This window comes from Centruroides sculpturatus, unplaced genomic scaffold (assembly GCF_000671375.1).
Source record: "Centruroides sculpturatus isolate CEXI.00-Female unplaced genomic scaffold, Cexi_2.0 scaffold404, whole genome shotgun sequence".
In the NCBI taxonomy this organism is placed as follows: domain Eukaryota; kingdom Metazoa; phylum Arthropoda; class Arachnida; order Scorpiones; family Buthidae; genus Centruroides; species Centruroides sculpturatus.
The window spans coordinates 326,348-335,069 of record NW_019384604.1 but is presented as its reverse complement, the minus strand read 5'-3'; the positions used below and the strand labels follow the sequence as shown (position 1 = coordinate 335,069).

General features: G+C 31.0%; 1 protein-coding gene and 1 long non-coding RNA gene across 3 annotated transcripts in view; both read left to right on the top strand.

Moving 5' to 3' along the window:
- Window positions 1-8,698, top strand: part of LOC111625123 — an 11,328-nt gene extending 2,630 nt beyond the window's left edge. The window contains exon 2 of the long non-coding RNA XR_002756687.1: window positions 6,397-8,698. This is a non-coding gene — a long non-coding RNA (uncharacterized LOC111625123). The remainder of the gene's footprint in view (window positions 1-6,396) is intronic.
- The window catches only part of LOC111625122 (UPF0235 protein Daro_3887-like), a 57,576-nt gene that overhangs the window by 30,331 nt on the left and 18,523 nt on the right, over window positions 1-8,722 (top strand). Inside the window, exon 5 of one of the 2 annotated variants that reach the window (XM_023368162.1) lies at window positions 5,802-5,970. The exons of the other annotated variant lie outside the window; for it this stretch is intronic. The gene's annotated coding sequence lies outside the window, so the exon portion shown is untranslated. Of the gene's footprint in view, window positions 1-5,801; window positions 5,971-8,722 lie in introns of those variants that run through there. 2 annotated transcript variants of the gene reach the window in all.

Sequence of the window (8,722 nt, the reverse complement as noted above, 5' to 3'; positions counted from 1 at the left end):
AAAAAAAAAAAAAAAAAAAGCTGATGCTTCAACACCACATTTGACATTACTGTTCTACCCCTTTAATGAACGACAATTCTCAGAGTAGCAAAAACAAGGAGCCACTGCAAGAAGTGAAATCTGCTAATTTACAAGATACTTTACTACATTTGCCCCATAATAATTCAAAAGATGACAAGCCTGCACAAAGTACTGTCTCACAAATCGATAATACTGTACAAAATATGTGCTCTACTGTTCCAGAAGAAATACTGCTAAATTACAACGATCCCCATTCCTGGCCTACTATTACAAATAAATTAATATATTCTCTTGTCACATATGGTCAGGATCTAGGCAACAACATTGCACTAATATGGACTAAGCAAATGATTCAGGGCGAAAATTTACAAAGGACTTGTTTTATGTTAAACAAATTAATGGAGAAATTGTTACAGGATTTTATATTCCATTAATCAAAATGCAGTACTATATTTTGCTTTCCTTGCATGCTTTTTGGACACAAATCATATAATCTTTCAGACCCAAAAAAAAGGATTTCATTATTGGAGGCATCTTCATCCGGTTATTCCCTTACACGAAAATTCTCTGGAGCACCGAAATTTGTATGTGAAATGGAAAATGATGGAAAAGAATCTAAAATTAGGAAATGCAATTAATGATTATGTAGTTAATTCAATTAACAAGGAAAAAATGATATGGTGTGAAATATTGAAAATAATATTGAATGCTATTCTATTCTGTGCCAACAATAATATTGCTCTTAGAGGTTCAAATGAAATTATTGGAGATCCAAATTGTGGCATTTTTTAAAATTTGATTGAATTTGCTAGCCATTATAATATTTTAAATGAACATATCAAAAAACATAAAAAATGTTCAGTTTCTTATTTCTCACCAATTATTCAAAATGAAATAATAAAATTAGTTGGGGAGAAAACTAGAAATGAAATCATATGCAGAATTAAGAAACAAAGTACTACACCATTGTATTTGACAGCACCCCTGATGTTTCAAGAAAAGAACAAATAGATTGGCGTTATCAAATAATGAAAACTATCTGTGATGATTTTTGCTTTCTCTATGGCTCTTCTTTACAATACATGAGTGTTGCTGATTTAAAAAAAAAAATCAGCTACAGATCTCGCTATTAAATATAGCAAAGATTTAAAATTGCCCGAAAGTTTATCTTATTAAATCTAAAGATTTAAAAAAGTACAAATTCACAAGTGAGATTGAAAGTTTTAAGTTTGAAGTAACGACTCTTAAACAAAATATAAAAACTGCATCTCCGCTTAATATTCTACAGGCTCTTCATGATTTTGGCTTAATTGAGTCTTACCCAAATATCAATGCCGCTCTTCAAATATTTCTAACTCTTTCCGTTTTTATTGCTTCGTGCGAGAGAAGTTTTAGCAAGTTAAAATTAATAAAAAATTTATTAAGATTAACTATCGGGCAAGAACGATTATCCAATATTTCTGTTATTTCAATAGAATACATTATCATTAAAAATATTATGATCATGTAATTAATGAATTTGCTAAAATGAAAGCCAGAAAAGTTCAATTAAAATAAATCTTATTAAAAATCTATTGTAATGTATTTGTTTTATTATTTTCCCAAACCAAATAAATTAAGGGGCCTAAATTCAAATTCTTGCACAGGGCACAGGAATGGCTAGTTACGGCTCTGTATGTGAAGCAGTCAAACAAGGGTTGGCTGCACTTGTATGCCTGATCAAATAATTCAACTGTGATGACTTAGTTCATTCAATGGGAACGTAGATGTGATGCAGTGATCAGAAGCTCTGGTTACACCACAAAATACTAATATTTTGTCCTTAAAATACTGGACAAATCTGCATACTTCCTTTGGTAGCTCTACTTTTATCACAGTGTAAAATATAAAAACTTTGTTTTTTCTTTTGTAAATCAGATTTAAAATAAAATCTGTTTGAGTTAATTGAGTATTTTGACTCTTTTTTTGTGCACTTTTCAACTATCACAATATTAATTATGTAGTAGGTGGTGAACAAAACAGAGGTCATTTTTAAAACATATGTCAAGGGTAGCTCTACTTTTGGCCACTACTGTATATAATATGAAAATCAGCAATACATAAAAGAACATTGCTAAACTAGCTTTCAATTACACTGGTCAACATATAGTTAAATTGGTACTGATTAAGGACTTTTCTTCTAGGTTCTTCTCCCTAATCAGGTTATTTTCAGATCTTGAATAATTGCAATTTATAATTTTTACTAATAATCAATTTTATTGTTGTAATTAGTAAATAGAAATTATAACATTTGAGTTTCATAATATTTGTTGTTGTATATTTTTTGTTCTGTAGTCAGAAAGTCTATTACTGGCATTTATAGTTTAATAAAGTTTTGAGTTTTTTCATGAACTCTGGTGCACGGTGTTTGTTTTTTGTTAAAATTTTGGACCTTGCACATTTATTAGAGGAAAAATTGATTGCCACTATTTTGATTGTCTTTCAAAAAATAAAGTAAGCAGTTACTTTATTTTTTGAAAGACTCAAAAAATTTTGATTTAATATTTGAAGTTTTTATTTGAACTATTTTGATTGTCTTTCAAAAAATAAAGTAAGCAGTTACTTTATTTTTTGAAAGACTCAAAAAATTTTGATTTAATATTTGAACAGTTTTTATTTGAAAAATTAATGTTTTTGATAATTACATGTTTTCACAGAAAAAATTGTAATTGCATTGATGCATAGTAACATTATGCTTAAAACTACATATTAACTGTTTATATTTAAATTAAGTTTAACTAAGCAATCAAGCAATTCATTTCAATGTTCTTGCTAACAACCAGAGCAAGGCAAATGGATATTTTTAGAGAATTTTTTAAACAGAACATAAAATTGTAGGAAAATTTTCTAATTGGAAAAATGGCCATAAATCATAACTATGGACACATTCTCTTTTCACAGTAGTCATGTGACAGTTTTATTTTTTTTACCATGGAAAGAAAGAAATTTGTTGATAGTGAAAAAGTTTGTTCTGTTAGTCAGTTGACAAAATGTCACAGTTAACAATTAAGATCCTAGCAATTAGAGATTTTAAGCTCTGAGAGAAATGAAAAAAGCAAAAAAAAAAAAAAAGGAATGTTTGAGATATTTTTTAATCTGCACATATTAGTACAGTAAGACCCCCCACTTAACACGGGGGATACATTCCTAGACGACAAAGTGCTAAACGAAGCAGCATTAAACAAGATCAGTTTTACACAGAGTGAATAGGGAAAGGGAAACATGCAACCAAAAATAAACAGATTTTATTTTAATTTTAAGTTATTTTTATATTAATTTGCATCGTAATATATGTTAAATAACACATAAATATATGAACACAGAAATGTAAAGTTCATTTTTTGTGATGAATGTCCTGGCTCTTCTGAAATTCTTGTTTTTTGCAATAAAGTAGTGTAGTTTCATTTGTCGCCTTTTTTCTTTCCTTAAGCAAATGTCAGTAGCAAGAGATTGCATCAAAAATGCCTCATTTTGCTTTTGCACTCCTTTGAAAATCTGGATCATTCGTTACAATTTGATCAACGATTTTGGTTACCATTATCAAACTTTTACTAAGGAAATTTGTAGAGAAATTTTTTGGGGTTCTTCGTTTTCAGAGTCACAATTTTCCAGTTCTACACAAATTTCTTGTTCTGCCGTTCTTGAAGGTCGTTGTTGGTAAGGCTCTCACCAGAAACCTGCAGCACCCTCTTCAATATCCTCCTTCTCATCTATATCTCTTAGTCCTGCTGTATCAATTAGATTGACAATTTGGTCAACCTAACAATACAGCAATAGGTTCTTCTCATTGAGAATTCTTGGATACTTCCAGCCATAACTTCTTCCACATTCTGGTCATGAATTTATGAGTTAATTCTTGCCAAGCGAAGTTGATATTGCCTACGGCATCCATGGTGTTATAGTTTTTCCAAAATTTCACAAAACAAACATAGATTTCAGGAAAGTACAGCACTACGGTGAATTGCCACCTTTTACTGATTGATTATTCCTAAACATGAACCAATGAAATGCCACAATTTGAATCAGTGTAAATTTTGAGCCTTTTCTTATGCTTCGAGCAGACTGCATTATATCGAAGCAGCATTACAGGGTCTTACTGTATTTTGTTTTCAAGGGCACTTTGGAAATATGAGGTATATACTGGTGCAGGTTATGCATAGGTTTTATTTCAGTTCTAGCAATGTTTTGTGGATTATATGACATTGCAAATTATCCATAAAAACTTGCAATAATTTAGATCTTTATAAAAACCAGGGATGAATTAAGAACTGGCTGGGCTCCAGTGGTTTTGATTTCTGAGCCTTGTGAAAAGTTATAATAATGATAGTTCTCTAATGATGTACTTTTTAGGCTGTTAGAACAGATCATGGCTTTTGGTATTGATATAGCAATACTGCATTATATACAAGTACACAAGAAATGGATAGAGAGAGATTATGAGTCAGATAGTCTTGACAATGTGTAACCAAAGAAGTTTAAAACTGTATATGTCATACTGTTTACAAGAGAGTAAAAGATAGCAATCAACAAGGAAACAATAAATTCTTTTTATTCTAAATCATCATCATCATAATATTAGTGTCATTTTGAGGCTCTTAAAGTCTGAGGCCAGCTGTGAATGCTGGTAATGAGCACACAGGTAATGTACAGTACTGGTAATTAACAGGTGGCCTCAATTTTAAGGGCCTTAATCACTAGAAATCACCAATGCATTATCAGGAATGTTATAATCTCTGATAACAAAAGTTATTAATTTCTTCAAGTAATATAGAGTATCTGCAATGAAGTATCTTAATTTTGTTACAAAATTATTGTATTTTATAAATTTTTATCAGTTAAATAATAAGAATTAGGCAGCTGTTTACTTATATAAGGCAGCTGTTTACTGTGTTTTATATAATACACATGACTGTCCCACTTAAAATTGATCTGACTGAGATGATGAAACATTAGTGATGTAAATTTTATAGGTGATATTTATAAGGGAAAGTGTATGAGACCAATTCCAGAACTGTATGTAAACTGAAGGAAAGTATTTTCAAAAGTACTGGTATTGAAACTATTGACAGTAATTTACATAAGGTCAGTCTGTACATTATTATGCATACTTAAGTCAGAACAAATTTATGCATAGGTGCAGATGGAAACCACTAAGTTTCTGTACATTTAAATAATGTTAAAATTTAAAACAAATGTCCTTTGCCTAAGTTGCCAAAAATCAGCCCTATTCACTGGAAATGTATCATTTCCAGTGAGTAGGGCTGCTTTTGTGTGTGACACCCTATATAATAATTGTTAACTTCAATGACATGATGTAAATCACTTTGATTTTTTTTAATATTTAGCTTTTAATAGATTTTTAATTGTGTTCACTTCCTCAAAATTTCTATATTTGATAATAGGCCTAAATTTTTTAACTTGAATAGGATTGATTTTATTTGTGAAATTAATATATTAATTTAAATCTTTTGTCTGCAATTTACATATATTGAAGTAACATATAAAACAATGAAAATATTTAACCATAAAGTGAAATGACTATACATTATGAACTTTACATAAATTTTTATCAGTTAAATAAGAATTATGAATTGTTTTTCTTTCAATATAAAATGAAGCAAAACTTTCTTTACCTATTAAAATTCCAAAGAATTTAATTTTAGAAACACTATACAGGTTTTATTCTGTAATTTTATATAACAATATAATCATTTGAGAATAAATGTAAAATTGAATTTCAGGATTCCTACACACCTGGAAAGTCATGGATTTTCATTAGTATTCAGAAAAAGTCACGGAATGTCAGGGAATTTAAAAGGCCTTCGTCAGGAACAGAACAATTGAATGATTCTGATTTCAAAACCGATATTTGTTCTGGAACTTTTTGAAATAAAAGGCTGCATTATAAAGATTTTTGTCTGTTGATGCTTGAATATCAGTTAAAAATTGTCAAAAAGTCAAGGAATTTGCTTCCTTGGCTGCCTTATCGATTTTTTGCTGACAATATGCTTGACTAAATGTAGCCATCTGCAGGCAGCAAGAATTAATGTGGTGCAATACAACTTATGAAAAGGGGTACAGAATATTTTCATGACCCAAAATTTCTCCTAAGCTTATGCAAAATTTTTCCAAAAATTTACAAAGTACACAAAATGATAAATAGTTTAAATGGTATTACAGTAGAGCGTCGATTATCCGAATCAATTGGGACTGGGATTGTTCGGAAAAAATCGATATTTCGAATAACCGATTGGGTACGAAAAATATATTAACCTATCCCATGTTGAAATTTTTCTCCGTTGCGTGTCGNCTCTAGAATATAATCTTTGTCTTGAGGTTGTAAAAGGCGTGCAGAAATTCTGACATAACTTTTTGCTTTATAGTGGTACGCATATGTGTTGTATACCTCAACGGCGGATTAATTTAAACGGTAAGCAAACTATGCGGCCACATAGGGGCTCAAAGGGGTCCCCAAGGTCTTTAAAATTCTACTGAAAAAAGGGATTGCGAAAACACAGAAGATAGAAATAGTCCAGAAAAACACTTCGATATAGACATGGAAGTAATAAATGATATAGCTTTATGGCCAATAATATTAATTAACAGATGCTATTATTTTCTTATTATCATATTCTTAAAACAAACCAAAAAGTATTGGGAATATAGCGAATTTGAAATCAGTGTATACAGTAAAGACAGAGATGAAGTGTATTACAAAGAACTTTCTTATGACTATTTTTACAGAAAGAAATCAAAATTATGGAAAAGAGAAATTGATCGATATTTTCAGAAAGAAGCAAAAGTGTTTACTGTTACCCTTGCAAACTCTTTTCAACATCAAAGTCTAAATTAATAACTGGTTTATCGAGTAGCGACAAAGTAGCTACTTTTCAAAATATCTGTGGCGAAATCAATGACTTTTATTTTAATATGTTGCGGCGTTTATTTACGAACGTTTGACAACACTGCTGCTCACCAACATAAACATTCGAATAAATGGCAGAACTGACTGATATTTTCAACGTGCCTATGTTAACTTGTCTAACTTAGATTAGTGTAGTGATATTGGAACTTCTCATCCTCCCTCAATGTGGTTTTGTGGTCCAGGTACAATCTATTTGCATGCAGTCGGAAAGAGTAGTAAGAAAATGTAGACAAAGGGCCATAAAAAAGGAAGGAAGAAAAGGTGAAAAAAGGGAACAGGAGAGTAGGTAGAAGCTCGGGAGAGAGAGGAAGCAGTAGTAAAATGGTGGAATCTGAAAGTGAGATTAAAGATTAAAGTTTTTTTTGTATTACAATATTTGGTTGTTCGAGTTCTGTGTGACAAATTGGCGAGGCAGAATCCATAATTCAAATCAGGTTATCTACAGTTAGGTTACAGTGTGAATATGGCAACGTAGTCACTGTACTTGTGTTTGTGAAAACAGGTAAGAATGTAAATAATAATATTAACATTATTTGATTAATATTAAGATTTCATAACAGACACGTGATGAACGTGCTTGGCTAATCCTGTCAAGTTTGTTATTTCTGTAGGTAATTTTGTACTTTTGTATTTGTATAGTGAAGTAATTTGCAATGCTAAGTTTTTATGTACATGTAGACTATTTCATTTAGTACTTTTTAATGTATATTTAAGTTTTATAGTAAAATTTTAATAATTAATTTTATATTAAACAAATTTTTAGGTTTTTATTATTTTCTGTAAAATGTTTGGTTGGAAAAATCATAGAAATATGAGATACGAGGGCATCCAAGCAAATGATATTTTGTCACTTGCTTGCATTCACTCTATAAATAATAGTTACTATACAGTTTACCAGTGTCGTAGTATGGATGTCAGCGCCCAGGGCGGAGAAAAATTTCACCGTCCCGTTGTTCAGGTACCTCAATTTAAAAGACTAAAATTCCATTTCATAACAGAAGAACAAGTAGTAAAAATTTTCTTGCCAGTGTAGCCACCTGTCTAAAACTGTGCTTGTACGATTCATTTTTCATATACACCTCCAATTTCCAATGGACCTGTCTAAAATAGCTCAATTGGATATTGGAGGTGTATATGAAAAATGAATCGTAAAAGCAATAAAAAAAAAAATGGTCGACGGGCTGCGCACACGGATGAAATTAATATTCACCCGGACGGTGAGTCTATTCTCAGACTATTCCGTGCTCATTTCAATTGTAGGTGCGACAAAACTATGGGATAAAATGGTTCAAATTTTTACAAGATGATATTATTATTTATTGTGAAATTTTGCTGCCCCTTAAAAAGTGCCACCCGGGGCAGGCCACCCCTGCCGCCCCCACTATGCTACACCACTGCAATTTACAGTATCTTATAAGTTTTATACTTGTATAGGCAACATGTTAAAATTAATATTTTTGTTTAGTTCTAGTTTAAAAATGTCTAAGCAACTGTCGGGCGCATAAAAGAGAAATATAAGGAAACGAAAATTAGAAGAATGCAAGTCAGTGTCGCAACAATTTGTTAAATGGCTAAATACAGAAACACCAGAGAACGGAGGAAGTTCGGAAAAGGTCAAACCTACTACTGCTTCACAAGCTGATGATACATTTGGACTCTTTGTGCTCTCCGAGCGGTAAGGGGCCTAAACCCACAAAAAAAAAAAAAAAAAAACTGATGCTTTAACACCTACCTACT